Source organism: Eurosta solidaginis, chromosome X, assembly GCF_040869045.1.
Source record: "Eurosta solidaginis isolate ZX-2024a chromosome X, ASM4086904v1, whole genome shotgun sequence".
NCBI classification, from domain to species: Eukaryota; Metazoa; Arthropoda; class Insecta; order Diptera; family Tephritidae; genus Eurosta; species Eurosta solidaginis.
Window position 1 is genome coordinate 36,947,901 of NC_090324.1, and position 22,883 is coordinate 36,970,783.

Genomic DNA, 22,883 nt, shown 5'->3' on the forward strand with positions numbered 1-22,883 from the left:
ATATGGTCGAGTCTTTGTTGTTGTAAATCTTTCGTTCGAGCATTTGTACATACAAAAAGACATCATATACCAGCAAACAGTTGCGCATCGTATCGACTTGAGAGTTTCAAATAATAATTTTCAATCAAAGTCCCACTTTCAAGAAATTAATCCCTAAAATCACTCCAAATTGTGATATCACAGCCATTAATGCGTTCTTTTAAAATCCTATCAATTTGCAAGTCCCGCAAGAAAATATATAACTATTCTTAGTCCCTTCTACCTTTTTCAAATACCATAAAACTACACATTAATAATCCAAGAGGTTTGGAACGTAGCAGTTATTCTATTTGTTAATTGATTTCGCAAAACCTAATTGTAATTGGAATACTTGTGAATTTTGGTGTTAGTTGGGTTATTTACCGACTCGCTGCCGGCGTCAAGCATACATTTTTTGTACACATGCACATTTTAAGCTGCGATTAGCGACAACATAACGTATCTTGGAAGAAGTGACCATAGAAGATATATACGTAGACGTAAAAGTTAAAACATTTGGGGAATTAAACCAAATTGAGTCGATAGCGGAAAATATCTAACTACAGTAGCGTGCAATAAAAAAGAAACGGTTAAACACAGACACGTTTATAAAATTAAAAATTCGCTAAAAAATTCCACTGTATACATACAAATCCCCAAATATCACCTCCACATACACTTTCTCTCCATTTTAAATTTTCCTTAAAATCAAGCTCGAAATCTCATATTACGTTTAAAATTAAACTATGGCAACGGGCGCAGCAGCAATGTCCGCTTTCATTTTCGACTGTAACAATTTGATCAGTTTTTGTTCACATTTTGAAAAGGTAGATCCCGGGGTTAATACCGACACTTTGTTAGAAGTGAAACTCCAAGACCTCACCACACGCTGGGAAACCTTGCAGGCCTCGTATCGCACTGTAGGTCTTGGAGATGTCCAATGTATTTCAAAGGACTTCAAAGAGGAAGCAGCTAAGAAATTTGAACTTTGTACTGATAGTTTTTATATCTGTAAGTCCCAAATTTTGGATCAGCTTAAGCTTCTCCAAGGCGCATCGGGCGAAACAAACAACCAATCCCGTCAATCTCTCTCCACATATGTCAACCCCAATTCAGTCCCTTGTATCAAAGTACCCCCTTGCGATACCGAAATATTTTACGGTAGCTACGAAGATTGGCCGTCATTCCGTGACATGTTCACGGCAGTGTATATCAATCATCCCAAATTAATCCTTGCCCAGAAATTGTACCACCTACGAAACAAAACCAAAGGAAAAGCAGGAGCAATCGTGAAGCAGTATCCATTGGTTTATGGGAATTTTCAATTGGCCTGGGAGCACTAAGAACACGATTCGAGAATAAACGGATTCTCATTGATATGCAACTTAAGACGCTCTTTAATATTACTCCAGTCACGTTGGAAAATAGCGAGGGAATCCAAAAAGGACAAAATACCATTAACGACTGTTTAATTATTCTCAAATCCCAAGGGGTGTCTGTGTCCGATTGGGATCCTATTCTGATTTATGTGTGTTCCACCAAGCTTCCCGAAGAAACCCTTTCTTTATGGGAGCAATCCTTAGAATCCCGAAAAGAGTTCCCCAACTGGTCCCAAATGAACCAGTTCTTCACTAGTAGATATGAGGTAGTTGAACGCCTACATGGGTACAAAAGTACCAAATCCCGGAACTCAGTTACCACTAAATCTCCTCCCAAAATTCAAACATATCATTCGCATGGAAATTTAACTCCGAAATGCAAGTTATGCACAAATCATCATCCACTGAAATCGTGTCCTGAATTTCGTAAGCTAACTGTCGCCGAACGCACGCAGTTCGTAGAGCGAAACCAGTATTGTAGTAACTGTTTCGCCTACAATCATGCACTTTCTAAATGTTCCAGTACATTCCGATGTGCACATTGTAAGAAAAATCACCATACAATGCTGCACCCCCAAGTCACTAATAAGCCTAACCCAAAATCAAACGGTAGAACTTCCTCTACTACATCCTCTCAAAATCCAGCCTTACTTCACACTGAGTCAAACCAGAAGTCCAGGCATCCGATATTTGACCTAACCAAGGCCAATTGGCAGGAATCCCCTTCATCGTCCAAGACTAGTCCAGGTAGTGAGTCAAAGGTCCAAGCGAATTTCTCCACTAATAATGAGAAAACGCTTCTTCCCACCGCCCAAGTTCAAATTGAACACCTGGGTTCGCTTTATACCTTAAGAGCCTTAATTGACCAAGGTTCGCAAAAAACCTTTATACCCCAAAAGGCTCAGACTCGTTTACAACTCCCTACATCTAAAGACAATTTTTCAGTCACAGGAATGGGTGGAAAAATTGTCGAAAATGCAAACCGAGTTTGTCAACTTACGCTAGTTTCCCAGCGCTACAACACACGCATCAACACCAATGCGATCGTTTTGAAAAAGCTAACGAGTTTTCTCCCATCTTTCCAAATCCCTAAACCAGACGTTTCCCAAATTAAAGATTTAGATCTCGCTGATCCCTATTTTTGCACTCCCGGTCAAATAGATCTTGTTATAGGCAGTGACCTCATTCCTCAAATTCTGCTCCAAGGCATCAAACATCAGGTTCTTGGCAGCTTACTCGCGCAAAATACCATATTTGGTTGGTACCTTAGTGAACCTCTATCTTCCACTTATTGTTCCACTTTTCATACATACGCTACCGGGATTTCCGATGAAAATCTCAACATGCAACTGAAACGCTTCTGGGAGATAGAAGAAGTGCAAGAATCACATCAACCATCAGATGACGACGTAATCTGCGAATCGTTTTACAAGGAAACCACCTACAGACACCCTGATGGACGGTACGTGGTACGTCTACCATTTAAATCGGAATTTCCCTCTAATCTCGCCCTTGGTCCCTCTCGGGCGCAAGCCATTCGAATGGAGCACATGCTCACTAAGAATCCAGATCTCACGAGTACGAGCGTGTCTTAGAAGAATATCTCATGCTGAATCACATGAAACCCATCGATCCCAAGGAAATTCAGGAAAACGGTAATTATTTCTCGTATTACCTTCCACACCATTCAGTAGTTAAGCCAGATAGTAAATCTACTAAGGTTCGAGTAGTTTTCAATGCTTCTAAATCAACCTCATCTGGCAAATCTCTAAATGATATTCTCCACATTGGTCCCACTCTGCAGTCTGATCTAATGTTAGTAATTTTAAATTGGCGTCTTTACAAATTCGTATTCAACGGAGATATCCAGAAGATGTACCGCCAAATACTATTACACGAGGAGGATCAACAATTTCAAAGGATTCTTTTCCGCATAAGCAACGAAACAAAGCTTACCGATTTTGCTCTCAAGACTGTCACGTTTGGAGTAAACTGCGCGCCGTACTTAGCCATACGCACCTTACATCAGTTGGCGAATGATTCGAGTCACTTATCCCTTAGCAAAGCGAATTTTAACAGAGGAAACCTACGTGGATGACATACTGTCCGGTGGACATGACATCCCATCTTGTATCCAGGCCCAATCCCAAACAATTAGTTGTTTAATGTCTGCAGGTTTTCCCCTTAAAAAGATCACTGCTAATCATCCCGATCTCCTTAGTCACATCTCAGCAGAAGACTTGCTCGATTCAGATTTTCTGAAATTCGATTGTTCCAGTTCTACTAAAACTCTTGGCATCCGATGGAATGCTTTAAGCGATGACTTATATACCATTGAGCCAACCCAGCCCCCTACTAGTGCAACCAAGAGGCAGATTTTATCGTCGGTGTCGAAATTTTTTGACCCCGCAGGGTGGCTAGCGCCAATTCTTATTCAGGCGAAAATATTGTTGCAACAAATATGGCTGGAAGGCACGGATTGGGACGAATGTGTCAAACCATTATCTCTCCAAAAATGGCTACAGTTTTTAGCAGACTTCCCAATGATAGAGCAAATTCGAATACCGAGATGGACTGAATTTTCCCCTAATAATAAAATACAAGTACACGGATTTTGTGATGCATCAGAGAAAGCGCATTGTGCGGCCGTTTACCTTCGTTCACAGTCAAACAGCAAAGTCTCGTCTCATTTACTTTTCTCTAAAACTAAGGTTGCGCTATTACAAACAGTGAGCCTTCCGCGTCTGGAGCTGTGTGGAGCAGTCTTACTGTCCAAATGCATCACAACTTCCCTTAAGAAATATCGAACTCATTTTATGGTCAGATTCATCGATCGTGTTGTCATGGCTTGAAAAACCGCCATGCACATGGAAAGTCTACGTGGCAAATCGCACATCCCAGATCATACAAAATGTTGGAACATCAAATGGCGCCACGTATCCACAAACCACAACCCTGCTGATCTCGGTACTCGAGGGTGTAGGCCTCAAGATTTAATCCAACTACAACTTTGGTGGAAAGGCCCTGACTGGCTGCTAAAAGCTTCCGATCAATGGCCCATTTCGTCCAGAGAAAAGATAGTACCTCCAGAAGAACGAAAAGTCCAAGCTCTACTTACTTTGGATAGTGAACCTGATATAATAGATCGCTTCTCATCATGGCCGAGAGCTCTCCGGGTGATAACTTACATGTTTCGTTGTATACATCGAACCAAGCCCATACAGTCCACTCCATCAATAAATTATGAATCCCTAGTTATCTCCCAAGCAGAAATTCACTGGGTCAAAGCACGCCTGATTAGGCTCACTCAGGAAAGATATTACCATAATGAATATGCCAAACTTTCGAACCAACTACCAATTTCCAACAAAAGTAAACTTTTACCTTTGAATCCTTCTCTAGATGAAAACGGCCTTCTTCGAGTAAATGGTCGATTAGCCAACTCCAATCTCCCACACAATGAAAAGCACGCTATAATCATCCCTGAATCTTCACGGTATTGCCATCTTTTTCTCCAATTTGTACACAATGTAATAATGCATGCTGAGCATCAACTCATGATCTGGACGGTCAGGCAAGAATATTCCATTCCTCGACTGAAGTCGAAAATAAAACTATGTATTCGCAGTTGCAAAACGTGCACCATTTTTTAGAAGAATACTCAATCCAAAATCATGGCAGCGTTACCACCAGAACGCTCCAACTTCTCCTTACCATTCACATTTACCGGGTTGGACTTCGCAGGTCCCTTGGATCTCAGGTCGTCAGCTCTCCGAAAATCGTCCATAATAAAGGGTTATGTCTGCGTTTTTGTACGTTTTTCAACAAAAGCAATTCATTTAGAGCCTTGTTCTGACCTTTCCAGCAAAGCCTTCGAAGCAGCGTTTCTGTGATTCATTGGAAGGCGTGGGCTACCAAAATGCGTATATTCTGACAACGGGAAAAACTTTGTCGGCGCAAACCGAGCCTTTCAAAGGGATTTCGACCGGTTCCTCAAATCCACGTCCGTCGATATTCAAGCAAGACATGGCATACATTGGTTCGAATGGCAGTTATTACCACCGGCTGCACCTCACATGGGTGGCCTGTGGCAGGCACCTGTCAAAAGCTTCAAATTTCATTTTAAACGTGTCGCTGGAAGCCATCACTTCACCTTTGAAGAATTAGCTACATTGCTCGCGCATATCAAAGCGGTGCTCAATTCCCGTCCACTATCGCCTATGTCGGACAATCCCGACGAATTACTAACCTTGACACCAGGACATTTTCTGCGCGGTGCGCCATTGCTGGCTCCCCCAGAACCCCGAATAGATAATCTTTCACTTCAGAATCGATGGGAAAAACTTAAGACTCTTCACCAACAATTCAGCCAGAGATGGAAGGACGAATATCTTAAGGAGTTACATCGGCGTTATAAATGGAAACACCCTCAGAAAGATATCTCCGTAGGTGACTTTGTGGTCGTCAAAAATGACTTACTTCCCCCTCAAGAATGGCGCTTAGGCCTTGGAGCGGATAATCTTGTCAGAGTTGCGGATGTTCCAACACAGCATGGTCGTTTCACTAGACCAATCGTAAAACTATGTCCCCTACCAATTTATTCCGATGCGCCAACTCCCTCAACTCCCTAATTTTATCTACACTAACTTCACAATCTCACACAACACACATATTCCAACTTATCGCTTTATTGAATTGTGACTAATATCATCTTTACTTACAGACGATCCCCACAACTTCCGTCACCGATTCGGGCGCCACGAAACCCACGACTTCACATGTGTCAGCTTTGTCAGCGATATCACGCCTTGCGTTATTGTCCCAAATTTCGGGATATGTCCACTAATGAGCGCATCGTATGTGTACGGCAACACAAGTATTGCCCAAATTGTTTGGCGCGCAACCATGACAACGTACGCCAGTGCTCGTCGCCGGAAACATGCAAAGTTTGTCACGAGCCACACCATACGCTCTTACACCGGCCGCAAGCCGGCGAAGACCCGGCTCCAACCCAGCTACCACGCAGAGCACGGCCAACAACGGTAGACGTGCATACCCAATTAAACCGGGTGATCAGAGATTTGGAGCGATTAAGGGTCAGCCTTGCACCGGTGCAAAGGGGGCGCGATGTTTAAGTGAGTTTCTCCACTTAAACCACTCTTCTATGACTCACGCTCATGTGAAGAGTCTACGAGTACTGTGGTGACTCACGTTCCCGCAGTTTTCCCCACATCAGTCACACATATGTGCATAATGCATCCCTGCATGCACTCGTCACTATTTGACAACTCATTGGAACGGGCTTCCAATGTCCAAAAGGTTATATAAGCCCTGGGCGCTTTGCCACTTGCCTCTCCTTTTTTCATCACCAATCCACAAGACGGAGCATCTCCCGTAACGACACGGGATCCTACTCAGCAACAAGTACAATCAACATACATACATAAGTATTCAACATAATTCTATTAAATCCCTTTATTTTGCGTAAATTAAAGTTTCATTTGGAATTGCTTTAAAGAATTACATAGCAATTTAATTTTGTAAATAATTGAATAATTTGATAAACTACTGAAAGGGAATACGTAACTTAAAATTAATTTTGTTAGACTAAGGCCAAAGTTTGTGAATAAATTGCAATCATTGAATTTAAAATATAAATCAGCTCGTGATTTAACAAAGTCATCATCATTTGAGTTTACGTCGGTGAAATGCGGCCAGTTCTTCTGCTCTAACGCTAAAAACTCCGGCCCTTCAAACCATGGCTTGTAGGCCGTAGCAGTAGGGCTAGTTATTTTAGTAGCCAAGTCGGCGGGATTCGACCTCGAGGGTACCCACCTCCATTGGTCTGTATTTGATGTCTCGAGTATCTCACCAACCCTATGCATAACGTATTGATGGAAGTTTCTGGGATCCATCCGGATCCACCGCAATATCGTTTTCGAATCGGTCCACCAATGCATAGACGTTGTGCCAATTCGTTGCACACTAGCTACCGTAGAGGCCAGTCGGGTGCCGACAACCGCTGCCTGTAATTCCAGCCTCGGGATTGACAATGGCTTGAGGGGTGCGATTTTGGATTTGGCCGCTGCTAGAGTGACAGACACATCGTTGCCTTTTTGTATTCTTAAATAGCAAACATCTGCATACGCGTTTTCTCCTGCATCCTGTGCAGTTGTACATCGTCTGCCCCTTTAAGCAATGAGGAATAACAGTGAGGAATTTGTACAGCAGTTATAAGTTGCACCATAGTTTTCCAATGGCACCATTTGTCGTAGAGTTTGTCATATAGCGGATCGTCCCAGGCAATACCGGATCGCCACACATCTTGGAGGAGAATTTTCAACCCTACAGTGTAGCAGTTGACGAACCCCAAAGGATCGAAAATAGACATTACCACCTGGAGAACCTCCCTATTTGTAGGCGCCAAGTTTTCATTAATGACATCGCGGCGATTTAGCGAATTTCTTTTCTGAGCACATCAGACGTCGTATTGCATTTGGATAACTGTCAGGCAGAGGCGCATTTATATCTCGCCACAACAACCCAATCTCGTAACGATCGCAAAGTTGCTGGCACGTGCTGGTCATGATATTTAAAGCTTTAGCATCATCCTTTGAAAGGATCTCCTTTGATTTTGGGGATTCCTTTGCGAAGAAATCCTTCACTATTTCATGCAGGTGATCGTATTTCAGTTGGCAGTCACACGTGTGTACATTCAGATAAAATTTGTCGTTTTGGTTTCTCTCACACCCCTGCAGTGTCCACCCCAAACGCGTCTTGGAGGCTATTGGCTGACACCAGGCACCTTATTTAACTTTAAGCGGTATGGCCAACTTCCAATTATCAGCACCAATAAGTACCGACTGTTTTATATTATTGTACGATTCGATGGGAAGCCCTCTAAGGTACTGATATTTCGATTGCATATCAGTTGTGTTAAGCGACTGTACTGGGAGATCAAGGTTATCTACCCTGCGTAAATTTCCCAGTGTGAATTTATGGTTGAGGCTCCTACCAGAAATATCTATGGACGCCTTTTCAGTTTTCTTCGATGCGAGTGGTATTACCAGTCCAACGCAAACATAGAGTTCCCTTTTCACCTTTTCACCTTTTACGCCAAGTTTGTTACACACTTCCCTTTCTATAAGTCACTGACGAGCCTTCGTCTAAGAATGCGTGAACATCGACCACTGTATTGCCTGAATACAAACGAACAGTTAAAATTGTAAAAAGGGGGCGCGAGTCCTCGTGGCTACTGTTGTGAGTGTTAACTTGTTCAATTGATACCTCGGCGTATTTGTGTAGTAGAGGGTGGTGTTTTGTAGTGCAGTCCTCTATTCCACACGCTTTGTTTATGAAACATTTGCGTCTATGCGAACCAGGACATTGCCGACAAAGATTGTTGGCTTTAACTACTTCCCATCTACGTGATAAAGCAAACCTTTTAAATACTTCACACTGGGGCACTTTATGGTCGTAGCCTTTACATATGCAACATTGTTTGTTAGCTGTATTATAAGATACTAACTTCGACTGTTTTGCACTACTTTCAATTGTATGGGTGTTAACCGTGGCATTAATCTTACCTGGTGCCAAGTTGACAACTGTGCTAGCCGCTTCTGCTCCAGTCACTAAATTGCTTCACGATCGGAATAGTATTATCTTTTTGATGGACAGCCCAGTTCATCTTATGAGTATTGGAGAGTTTATCGACGAATTCCTTAACTAATAGTGGATTATGGAGATGCATATGCATCTGGCAACTTTCCATAGTATTGCAAATATTTCTGACACAAAGCGCGAAATCAATAAGGCCTTCCAATTTGTCTTTTGGAGGAGGCATTGCTCGAGCTCTGTTGACCATGCGTTGATGTATGTACTCGGGCTTTCCAAAACACATTTTCAAAGTACGAATAATCTCGGGAACCATTGCAGGCAGGAAAAGTTTCGCTCTAACCATATCGCGAGCTTTACCCTTGAGACAGGCCTGGAGCCTTATGAGATTTTCTGCATCGGTGTATCCGGTAACTGCTGTACTATTTTCAAAATTGCTGATAAAGAGTGGCCATTCCTCTGGTTCGCCACTAAATATAGGAAGCTGCTTTGGGATCGCTTGCCTTGCCACTAGTTGCGAATGCGACGGTCCTACATTCTGCGAGAATGGAGAAAAAACAGTAGAAGGAAGCTCACTGTATTGTGACAAAATTCTGTATTTGCTATCCAAATATTGTTGTTGTATCTCCATTTCTTCTTTAAGACGCTCTAATTGAAGGTTTCGCTGTATGTCGGATTTATCACACATGTCGTTTAATGCACTAATTTTTTGACGTGGCACTGTATTTGCGTTAGTACATGAAATATTAGTTGACGAGCTAGCTATATAGCCAGCATTTAAATGCTGTGAGTGATGTACCAAGGGAATCGGCGCGTGCCTTCCAATATCTACGGGTTGCGTCGACGACTTTACCGTAAAGGGTGCTTGTGGAATTGTGTGCGAGACAGCATTCGTAACAGTCGTGCTTACGAGGTTTTGATGTTGCGAAGTTGAAAAATTTGTTGTTACAGGCACTGCGATGCCCTAAGCAATAGGTGTTGGGATAACAGTGGTGGCTGTTGTGGTCAGAGTATACGCCCTTACGATCGTTCCCAATATTTGTGCTGTTGTAACTGATTGGCACAGTGGAACATATTGCGTATGCCCGTTACTTTTATTAGTATTTGGCGATGATAAAGCTGTTGGTTGAGCAGTTGTAGCTAATACGTCGCGCCTACACCCGACGCAGCTCCAGCTCCGACGTAGTCGAAATGATACCACGAGTTACAGGCGTCACACTGGACCATTCGCTCATTGTCCACCTCTTCACATACTTGACAATTTTTATCCATGTTTATTGGTTTTAATCTCGAATTACACTTTGAAGTTTAAAAGAATTTTTGCGTTCACTTAACACGCCTGTTTTTCAGAAAAAATAAGAACAAAGATTTTATTAAGCGGATGCTTTTAAACTTTAACTTTATTCGCTGCCTCTGATAAAACTAGACATTTTACACAGTTATTTCAGTATTTATACCTTTTAAGTATGAGCTGATTCTGCCGTTAGATCGTACATAAAAATATGCATATATGCGAGTATGTAATAAAGCATATCATGTATTTGTATGTTATATGCTAAGTAGGAAAGTGAAATTAAAACAAAGAATAAGGAAAATGGGCAAATTAGCAACAATGTAGTTCATGTTAGGATCACACCGAATTAATCGAAACTGTCGGTGACAAAAGGTGTTAATAAGTATTTTAAAAGGGAGTGGGCCTTTTCGAGATATTGCAATAAAGCTGGACCAGGGGTGACTCTATAATGTGTTTGTACAATATGGGTATCAAATTAAAGTTATTAATGAGGGTTTTAAAAGGGAGTAGCCCTTAGTTGTATATGTGAAGGCGTTTTCGAAATATCGACCAAAATGTGGACCAGGGTGAACTAGAACATCAACTGTCGGGTACCGCTAATTTATTTATATATGTAATACCACGAACAGTATTCCTGCCATGATGCCAAAGGCTTTTGACTTCGCCCTGCAGAACTTTTTCATTTTATTTTACTTAATATGGTAGGAGGCACACCCATTTAAAAAGTTTTTCGTAAGTTATATTTTGCGTCAAAAAACCAATCCAATCACCATGTTTCATCCCTTTTTTCGTACTTGGTATAGAATTATGGCTTTTTTTTCATTTTTCGATATCGCAAAAGTGGGCGTGGTCATAGTCGGATTTCGCCCATTTTTAATACCAAGGCAAAGTGAGTTCAGAGAAATACGTGAAGTAAGTGTAGTAAAGATATATCGATTTTTGCTCAAGTTATCGTGTTAACGGCCGAGCGGAAGGAGGGCGGAACCACGCCCATTTTGAAATTTTCTTATATTTTTGTATTTTGTTGCACCATATCATTACTGAAGTTGAATGTTGACATAATTTACTTATATACTGTAAAGATATTAAATTTTTTGTTATAATTTGGTATAAAAAAAATTTTTTTTTAAGTCGGCGTGTTCGTCATCCGATTTTGCATATTTTTATTTAGAACACATATAGTAATAGGTGTAACGTTCCTGCCAAATTGCATTATGATATCTTGAACGACTGCCAAATTACAGCTTGCAAAACTTTTAAATTACCTTCTTTTAAAGTGGGTGGTGCCACGCCCACTGTATAAAATTTTACTAATTTTCTATTCTGCCTACCACCAATCAAGTTTCATCGCTTTATCCGTCTTTGGTAATGAATTATCGCACTTTTTCGGTTTTTCGAAATTTTTAATATCGTGGTTATAGCCCAGGAACATACATACCAAATTTCATTAAGATACCTCAAAATTTACTCAACTTATCGTGTTTACGGACTACTAAGTAGATTTCAAATAGTTCTAGAGTTCCTGAAAAGGAGAAAAAAAGTTCACATTTTTCCAAGTGTCGAGTTGAAAATAACAAAAATAGTGTTCTGAGTAGCTTTTCAATGGTGTTTTAAAAAACTAGAAAATAAAAAAATGGTGTTCTGAGTAGATTTTCAATGGTTTTGGATTTCCTGTAACGAAAAAAAAGGTCTGCGAAATTACGCTCAATTATCATACTTTTTTAAAACTCGAAAAATTTCTTTTTAAAAGATTTAAATTTTTAAAAAGATGTTGTTCTGAGTAAGCTACTCAACAGTTTTGGATTTCCTTAAAAGAAGAAAAACATTTATGGCAACAATAACATTTTTCTAAAAGTCGAAATTTTTAAAATTAAAACAAAATGCTTTTCAATAGTTCTGAAGTTCCTGAAAAGGATAAAATTAAATAAACAAAAAATGGTGTTGTGATTAGTTTCTCAATAGTTCTAGAGTTCCTGAAAAAGATAAAAATTATCAGAAAATGTGATAATTGGGCGTAATCCTGCAGAACTCTTTTAGAAAAATGTTATCTCATTCGTGTCGATGCAAGTCCACCCTTAATGGCGGCAAATAACATTGCATAGCTCTTTTCTCTACTTGCGAACTTAGAAGTAGTGAAACTTGACGAGTGGATAAAAAAAGGCTACGATGTACAATAAAAATGTATTACAACTTTGTAAAATGGGCGTGGCGCCGCCCAAAAGAAAATTCAAAAGATTTGCAAGCCGCAAAACAAAAGCCGTTAATATCACTTTGTAATTTGGTGGAATTGTGGTCCTTTGTATTATATATAGATCCGTCAAAAGCGGATAACGAACACGCCTGGGTTAAAAATGGGGGTTACAGTTTTAATCTTAACAAAATTTTCAATATATATTACATATATATATATTTTTATATGTACACCTCCTAAAATAGGAGGCTGTTAATTGGCGCCCAACGTATAAGGCACGCGTTGTAAGTTTTTCCAAGTATATTCATGGGAGGAGAAAACTAAAAAACTATAAGTATCGTCACGGGACGAGAAAAAAAACAAAAAAACCACAAGAAGCAAAACTTGACGTAAAATTTCACCAGAGAAAACTAAAAACTATAAGTATCGTCACGGGGCGAGAAAAAAACAAAAAAACACAACAAGGAAAACTTGACGTAAAATTTAATGAAACCGCAATCAGCAACGGTAACAAAATTGCTACAGCTAACAAAAATCAAATAAAAAAGAACAGTGCTAAAAAAATTAAGCCGATTTTTCTAATTCACATAAAAAGTGAAAATTTTTGCAAAAGACAGAAGTGATTTTTGGATGCAGTGACCGTGTTATTGGAGGAAAACACGCGAAACTCAAAGTGAAACATTTTATACTCTGCCAAATATTGAAAACAGTAGACAGCACAAAAGAGAGTTGTGATATAAAGAATTCCTTGTACGTGTGTTAAAAATTTTTGCAACGCTGGCCAAGCGAAAAGAATAGTGAAAAGACAACAGATTCAAATTAGCAGCAGAAGCAACAATTGAACTGGGAACTATAGCAAACGCAACAAACAAGGATATAATTGATTCAGCCACAAAATTCTGTTTTTTCTAAAATTCTGCCTTTTAAAATTCTGCTCTCAAAATCTGTATTACAAAATTCTGTATTAAAATATAATGTTAAAGAGGTCATGTAATTATTTTGAAAAAGTGCGCCTTCGGCCGCGCTTATAAAAAATAACCCTGGGCTACGCCATGCCAAGTCCGGGTTGTGGTTTTAACCGTGGCTACCGCCACGGTGATGTCCATCTGCGTAGTACACCCTTTGCGTAGGCGGCCTTCGGCCGCACTTAAAAAAAATAACCCTTAGCCGATCCAACACCGGCTACGCCATGCCATAATTCCGGAATTTTGACTTCCAGAATTAAACATGCAGAATTTTGAAAAAGCAGAATTTTAGAAAGCAGAATTTTAAAAAGCAGAATTTTAAAAAAGCAGAATTTTGTTCAAGCAGAATTTTGTTCAAGCAGAATTTTTTTGCAATTTATAGAATTTTGTCACCCAGAATTTTGTAATACAGAATAATGACACGCTCCCAAAAGAAGAACGTGAAAAATAAGGCAGTAAAGTAAGATTAACTTTTATGCTTACTATGTTTAGTGACTAAGAACTCCCTGCTATACTTACGGTATTTAAAAAGAATTATTAACAAGTAAGGAAGGCTAAGTTCGGGTGTAACCGAACATTACATACTCAGTTGAGAGCTATGGAGACAAAATAAGGAAAATCACCATGTAGGAAAATGAACCTAGGGTAACCCTGGAATGTGGTTGTATGACATGTGTATCAAATGGAAGGTTTTAAAGAGTATTTTAAGAGAGAGTAGGCCATACTAGTTCTATGGATGGACGCCATTTAGGGATATCGCCATAAAGGTGGACCAGGGCTGACTCTAGAATTTTTTTGTACGATATAGGTATCAAATGAAAGGTGTTACTGAGCATTTTAAGAGGGAATGGGCCTTAGGTCTATCGGTGGACGCCTTTTCGAGATATCGCCATTAGGGTGGGCCAGGGGTGACTCTAGAATGTTTGTACGATATGGGTATCAAACGAAAGGTGTTACTGAGCATTTTAAGAGGGAGTGGGCCTTAGGTCTATCGGTGGACGCCTTTTCGAGATATCGCCATTAAGGTGGGCCAGGGGTGACTCTAGAATGTGTTTGTACGATATGGGTATCAAATGAAAGGTGTTACTGAGCACTTTAAGAGGGAGTGGGCCTTAGGTCTATCGGTGGACGCCTTTTCGAGATATCGCCATTAAGGTGGGCCAGGGGTGACTCTAGAATGTGTTTGTACGATATGGGTATCAAATGAAAGGTGGTAATGAGTATTTTAAAAAGGATTGATCCTTAGTTCTATAGGTGGACGCCTTTTCGAGATATCGCCATAAAGGTGGGACAGGGGTGACTCTAGAATGTGCTTGTACGATATCGGTATCAAATGAAAGGTGTTAATGAGCATTTTAAAAGGGAATGGGCCTTAGTTCTATAGGTGAACGCCTTTTCGAGATATCGCCATTAGGGTGGGCCAGGGGTGACTCTAGAATGTGTTTGTACGATATGGGCATCAAATGAAAGGTGTTAATGAGTATTTTAAAAGGGAAAGGCTTTAGTTCTATAGGTGAACGCCTTTTCGAGATATCGCCATAAAAGTGGACCAGGGGTGACTCTAGAATGTGTTTGTACGATATGGGTATCAAATGAAAGGTGGTAGTGAGTATTTTAAAAGGGAGTAATCCTTAGTTCTATAGGTGGATGGCTTTTCGAGATATCGCCATAAAGGTGGACCAAGGGTGACTCTAGAATGTTTGTACGATATGGGTATCAAATTAAAGGTATTAATGAGAATTTTAAAAGCGAGTGGCCCTTAGATGTATATGTGAATGCGTTTTCGCGATATCCACCATGATGTGGACTAGGCTGATCCAGAAAATCATCTGTCGGGCACTGCTAATTTATTTATATATGCAATACCACGAACAGTAATCCTGCCAAGATTCCAAGGGCTGTTGATTTCGCCCTGTAGAACTTTTTCATTTTCTTCTACTTAATATGGTAGGTGTCACACCCATTTTACAAAGTTTTTTCTAAAGTTATATTTTACGTCAATAAACCATTCAAATTACCATGTTTCATCCCTTTTTTCGCATTTGGTATAGAATTATGGCATTTTTTTCATTTTTCGTAATTTTCGATATCGAAAAGTGGGCGTGGTTATAGTCGGATTTCGGCCATATTTTATACCAAGATAAAGTGAGTTCGGATAAGTATGTGGACTAAATTTAGTAAAGATATATCGGGTTTTGCTCAAGTTATCGTGTTATCGGCCGAGCGGAAGGACAGAAGGTGGACTGTGTATAAAAACTGCGCGTGGCTTCAACCGATTCCGCCCATTTTCACAGAAAATAGTTACCGTCATAGAATCTATGCCCCTATCAAATTTAAGGATTGGTAAATTTTTGTTCGACTTATGGCATTAAAAGTATTCTAGACAAACTAAATGAAAATGGGCGGAGCCACGCCCATTTTCAAATTTTCTTTTATTTTTATATTTTGTTGATTCATATCATTACTGGAGTTGAATGTTGACTTAATTTACTTATATACAGTAAAGATATAAAATTTTTTGTTAGAATTTGACTTTTAAAAAAATTTTTTTTAAAAAGTGGGCGTGTTTCATCAGATTTTGCAAATTTTTATTTAGCACATATATAGTAATAGTAGTAACGTTCCTGCCAAATTTCATCATGATATCTTCAACGACTGCCAAACTAAAGCTTGCAACACTTTTAAATTACCTTATTTTAAAAGTGGGCGGTGCCACGCCCATTGTCAAAAATCTTACTAATTTTCAATTCTGCGTCATAAAGTCAACCCTTCTACCAAGTTTCATCGCTTTATCCGTCTTCGGCAATGAATTATCGCATTTTTTCGGTTTTTCGATATCGTTTCCGATATCGTTCATTTTAAATGGCGATCTGAGATGAGTGCCCAGGAATCTACATACCAAATTTCATCAAGATACCTCAAAATTTACTAAAGTTATCGTGTTAACGGACAGAGGGACAGACGGACGGACGGACGGACATGGCTCAATAAAATTGTTTTTCGATACTGATGATTTTGATATATGGAAGTCTATTTCTATATCGATTCCTTTATACCTGTACAACAAACGGTTATCCAATCAAAGTTAATATACTCTGTGAGCTCTGCTCAACTGAGTATAAACATTTTAAGTGTGGATTCATTAATACAAGTCTTTAGAAATATGTCATTAGAAAGTGAAAATGAATCCCTAGTGGCTAGGTTAATATCTGCAACTAACTTACTTACTTACTTACTCTGCAACTAACGCTTCTTTGAAATTAGAGGTAGCGGAGTTGCGCAGGAAAATCGAGGGGATGACTCAGGCAGCTAACATTGCAGAGTAAAAGCCTGAGACTATCAACCAGATAATAAAATGCGAGGAGTCTTTAGAAATAATAAAGTCTTTGCCCGAATTCACGGGAAATCAAAGCAAATATATTAGTTGGAGGGAATCCGCTAATAACACGATGAGTTTGTACGTTATAGGCAGCCGTAGGTATTTTGCTGCACTAACGATATTGAGAAATAATATCACCAAGGAAGCCAATGATTTGTTATCAAATCATAGGACAGTACTTAATTTTGATGCCATTTTGGCACGATTCGATTTTGCATACGCCGACATGAGGCCAGCTCACATCATTTAACAAGAGATGAGCATTCTGAGACAGGGCTTTAATTCAATAATTGATTATTACAATAAGGTTAACGAGAAATTAAATTTGTTAATTAATAAAACGATCATGACCTACGGTACTGACAATTTTCACTAACGAATTTAATGACAAGAATAGGCGAGATGCTTACGCATATTTATAACCGGCCTGAATAGGAATTTATCAAATATCCTGTTTTCATTGTCGCCTAACGATTTGCTGAACGCTTTGGCAAAGGCCCGGGAGTTGAAGTCGAATACTATGCGAGCAAATTTTGCTTTACAGTTCGGTACGCCAACCCATTTTTCGCCTTCAGCAAATAATGGGCAAAATAACTATAGCCATAAAAAACTTCAATAATAATCTGAGGTTTGCACCAGCACAGCTTCAAAGAAATGTTAACCAAAGAATTGCAAGAAGGCAACCCCGACCGACCCCAATGGATGTTGATCCCAGCATCAAGGTACAAAATCTTCCGCAGTTCAAACCTGCTTATAATGACCAAAATAATAACAATCAAAGTGATAATATAGACAAAAGACCATATGGAAGCACGCCGCAGACCGCGCTTCCCAAGGCAGTCGGTTCTATGTACCGGAGCGACTCGGGATTTTTCCCGACCAAGGACTGTCATTTCAGTGTGACCCCATTTAATTTGTTTCGTCCCTCACACAAATTGCCATCCTCCCAAGCAGCTCCTTGCAGCAGGACTGCTACATATTCTCTGACTCCGGGAAGGTATCGCACCCAATCCGGGTCCGTCTCCTGACCCCGGTCATGAGAAATGGTTTTGCTGCATTTGCCAGAAAAGAATCTTTTTAGGACGGTCATACTCTGTTCAGTGTGTCTCGTGCAAGGGATGGTTGCATCGGACAGGTTGTTCTGGGCTTGATCCCAAAACCCGACGTCCACGTAACTTTTATAAATCTTTTGTGGCTCCTTGCTGCTCACGCCCAAGGGCGTCCCGTAGTCTACGCCTAAGCGTATCCCCACTACCTTCCAGCAGCTTCGCTGCTCAGCAAGCCACAACAAGTACCCGCTGCTGCTCGCGCCCCTCGGCGCCAACAACTCAAACAGCTGATACCACTCATAACTACTACCTTCGTAGTAGAGCTGGTTGCAATGCTGAGCATCAGCCCCTGCCCCCGTCTTCTTCTCCCCCCCCCCCCCTCTTTTCTGGCAGCAATCGTGCAGGTCAGGGAAACAGACTCTTAGTCCCTGCCTCCGTTTGCACCGTCTGCCAGCACAGAATATATAGGTTTGCGACATCCGCTCAATGCAGCTCCTGCCTTGGGTGGTGCCACTTTCCTAGATGTTCTGGTCTCCGCGACGGCAACCCCCCGACGGGTTTCATCGCGCCATGTTGCCAGGTCGCAAGCCCAAATCATCCGGGTACCCGAATGCTTGCCCAAGGGCGCCCAGTCCCAAGGCCACAACAGCAATTGCGTCCTGTCCTTCCACAACCTAGGCGTAGTCACCCCTCACTTACCCCTAGAGTGGCGGCGTCACCCCTCATGCACTTCAGAGTTCTGCAGTTCAACTGTAATGGACTAACTGGGAAGATTACGGAGATAGTCGATTTCATGAAGCGGCACAACATCCGCATTGCTGCGATTCAAGAGACTAAACTCACAGCAAGATCTGATTTGCAGACCTGCTCTGGTTATAATGTCCACAGGAAAGACCGCGAGAGCGGAAATGGAGGCGGCCTCGCATTTATTATACACCACTCTGTGCAATATCATATATTTGATCCTGGCATCGACCGCAGTGGCAATGTCTTAGAACGTCAAGGCCTATCTGTCCGGTCAGGCGATGCAAACCTAGAAATCATCAACATCTACATCCCTCCTGTCACCTGTTGCCCCAGTGGATACCGCCCTAATATCGAGGCCTTACTCACTGGCAACAATCGCATTATCTTAGGCGATTTCAATGCCCATCACGACCTATGGCATTCAAACTTGTGGGCGGACAGTAGGGGTGAGATGTTGGCGGATCAAATAGACGAAACGACGTTCTGCACAATAAACGGAGACGCCCCCGCACGTATGGTAGGAAGCTGTCATAGCTCGCCAGATATCTCAATCGTGAGCGCAGAACTCGTAAACTGCGTCAACTGGCAGCCGATGGTAACATTGGCATCCGACCACCTGCCCATACTTATTTCGTTCGAGCGTACCGCCGACTTCATCGTCACCGAAAAACGCACTTTCATAAACTTCAAAAAAGGAAAGTGGGAAGAATATAAATCTGCAACAGACAGCAGCTTTGCTGCCCTCCCTATCCCGACTGATGCCCGCCAAGGGGAGCGTGCCTTCCGTAAGGTCATTGAATCCGCCTCGGCACATTTCATTCCCGCCGGGAGAATTCCCGAAATCCGGCCCCACTTCCCGGCGGAGGCCGCAAGCTTAGCGAGGGAACGCGACCTTATAAGACAGCTTGATCCAGGCGACCCCCAAATAAGGGATATAAACCAACGCATCAGATTGCTTGTGGACGAACACAAGCGGGCGAAATGGGAAGAGCACTTTAGAGGTTGTAACCTCTCTACCGGTGTAGGTAAACTTTGGTCCACCGTAAAGTCCCTATCGAATCCGACTAAGCACAAAGACAAAGTTTCCATCGCCTTTGGCGATAAGGTGCTGTCGGATGCGAAAAAATGCGCGAGCGCTTTCTGCCGACAATATATAATGCATCCTACGGTCGACAAAGATAGACGGAGAGCCAATAGACACGCACATAAACACAAACTCAGCGCGTCACCAATTACCATCACCGCTAGAGAGGTTGAGGACGCCATTGGTCGCGCTAAACCATCCAAAGCAGTGGGCCCAGACGGCATAGCCATGCCGATGCTTAAAAGCCTAGGGAAAGAGGGTTTCAAATATTTAGCGCATGTCTTCAACCTGTCTCTTTCCACCTTTGTCATACCCGAGAAATGGAAAATGGCCAAGGTGGTCCCGCTACTAAAGCCTGGGAAACCAGCTAACGTAGGTGAGTCATATCGTCCGATATCTCTCCTATCGCCGGTGGCAAAGACGCTTGAAGCCATTTTGCTCCCTTATTTCCAAGCACATTTGCAGCTAGCCCCTCATCAGCATGGCTTCAGAAAACTCCATAGCACTACCTCCGCGCTAAATGTCATTATCACCCAGATAAATTGCGGTTTGAATCAATATCCCCACCATAGAACAGTACTCGTAGCGCTAGACCTATCAAAAGTTTTGATACGGTCAACCATGGCTCGTTACTGCAAGACCTGGAAGGGTCTACCCTTCCCCCATGTCTTAAAAGGTGGACCGCAAATTATCTGGGTGGTCGGCACGCATCGGTGCAAATTAGAAACGAAACATCAAAACCAAGGAGAATTAAACAAGGGGTGCCACAGGGTGGTGTCCTATCACCACTTTTGTTTAATTTCTACATATCTAAGCTACCTTCACCACCGGAAGGAGTCACAATCGTTTCCTACGCTGATGACTGCACAATAATAGCCACAGGCCCAGGCCCAAAGACCGATGCGCTATGCAATAAAATAAACGGCTATCTCCCTGATCTCTCCAGTTTTTTCGCCTCGCGAAACCTGGAATTATCACCGACTGAATCTTCCGAGACCTTTTTTACACTATGGACGTCCCAAATGTCGACCATTTTGAACATCCACGTCGATGGCACTACGCTACCGACTGTCCTACACCCCAAAATCTTGGGTGTGACGTTTGATCAGGATCTACATTTTGGTGAGCACGCAGCCGCAATTGTTCCTAGAATTCAGAGCCGTAACAAAATCCTCAAATCCCTCGCTGGCAGTACCTGGGGAAAAGATAAAGAAACGCTCATGACTACATACAAAGCAATTAGCCAGCCGATTACGTGCTACGCGTCACCCATATGGTCGCCAAGCCTAAAAATTACCCACTGGAAGAAACTACAGGCCTGCCAAAATACTGCTCTCAGAATCGCCACGGGCTGTCTTCTTATGTCCCCAGAACACCATCTGCATAATGAGGCGAGAATACTCCCCATCAGGGAGAGAAATGAGATGCTGACCAAACAGTTCCTGTTGACTACCCAGAAACCTGGGCATCCCAACAGACATCTGATTGATGAACCAGCACCGCCTAGGGGCTTAAGGAGTCATCTCCGTAAGCATTTTGAGGAAATACGGCACCTGAGAACCCAGCCGTATGAAGCGAAAAAGCACAAGCAGGTCCTTGGTGAACTCAATAAACAGGCGTCGGACCTTTATGCCGGGAATTGCCCGGTGAATTCAGTACTTAAAGAAAAGTATCCAAAACTCGCGGAAGAGGAACGCATACTCCCCAGGGAAACGCGTGTCACTCTTGCTCAACTTCGTTATGGATACTGTAACAGGTTAAACTCTTACCTATCCAGAATCAACCCCGACAAACAAAATGTATGCCCCGCTTGCAATGTGTCCCCACATGACACCAACCATCTCTTTAATAGTAATTTGGAACCAACGCCTCTAACACCCCTTTCCTTAAGGTCCACCCCTGTTGAAACGGCAAGTTTCCTTGGACTCCGTTAGAGGATATTGACGACAATTTGTGATCGGTCGCGGCTATTAGGTGGGGCGAGCATTGCTACAACAACAACAGGCTCATTTTTTAGACCAAAATTAGCTTTGCCATACATTTTCTTGTATGAAAGGGCAATAGGTAAACATTTTATAGTCTTAATTGACACAGGAGCAACTAGCTGATATATAAAGTCAGGTATTTACAAGAATAGAAATGAATTGGCTATACAAAAAAGAGTGAAAACAATTAATGGCTATTCATTTTTTAACGGTGTTTGGTAAAAAGCAAATTTTTTATGAAATTGAAAATTTAGAAGCAGATTTATTAATCGGATATAAGTTTTTGAGAGATATAAAAGCGGTCATTAATCTTGAAGGGAAGAGGTTGATAATAAACAATGATAAAGTAGAAGAAATATTTAGCTTGGGAAGTGAATCCGAGCGACAGGAAACTTTAGAAAATGAAAATACTTTGGGAGCAAGAACTTCTAAAGTGCCAGCCGATGGTAATACCGGCAAAAGAAAGAAAGGGAAAAAGGAAAACATTCAGGACAAAGAAATGCTGAAGGGGCGTTGAATGCAATTACTTTGCAGGAAGAATCCTTTGAAGCACCAACCGATGTATGTTCCGGCAATGCAGAAAATAATTACAAACCTTGTAGTAAGAAAGAGTCAAATAAATTTATTGTTAGGGAAAAGGAAATCTAAATCTAAATTGTTCAGTCCCCCATTTAGAACAGATGTTAAAGCGGATATTCGTACTACGAGTAATACTCCCGTTTGGAGTAAGCAGTATCAATATCCGCTAGCTGCAAATAGCTTTGTTAATGAGATCAGAGTTTTATTGCAAGATAGTGTGGTTCGTCCAAGCCCATACAATTCACCTATCTGGGTTGTACCAAAAAAAAAGCATAAATGAAGATGGTACACAAAAGTTGAGGATGGTTGTGCACTTTAAAAAATTAAACGAAGTAAATGTTTCGGATAAATATAAAATTTTTCTACAATTGACCTTGAGTCGGGATTCCATCAAATTTTGATGAAGGATAGTGATGTGGAAAAAAAGCATTTTCAGTTAATAACGGGAAATATGAATTTCTAAGAATGCCTTTTGGACTGAAAAACGCACCTAGTATTTTTCAAAGAGCTATGGATAACGTTCTTAGGGATCACATTGGCAAATTTTGTCACGTATATATAGATGATATCATTGTTTTCCAAAACATTTAAGGTGCACA

General features: G+C 41.3%; 1 protein-coding gene across 7 annotated transcripts in view; it reads right to left on the reverse strand.

Moving 5' to 3' along the window:
- Nucleotides 1-22,883, reverse strand: part of Ephrin (ephrin) — a 655,394-nt gene that overhangs the window by 411,755 nt on the left and 220,756 nt on the right. Inside the window, exon 2 of one of the 7 annotated variants that reach the window (XM_067758469.1) lies at nucleotides 11,571-11,827. The exons of the other annotated variants lie outside the window; for them this stretch is intronic. The gene's annotated coding sequence lies outside the window, so the exon portion shown is untranslated. The remainder of the gene's footprint in view (nucleotides 1-11,570; nucleotides 11,828-22,883) is intronic. 7 annotated transcript variants of the gene reach the window in all.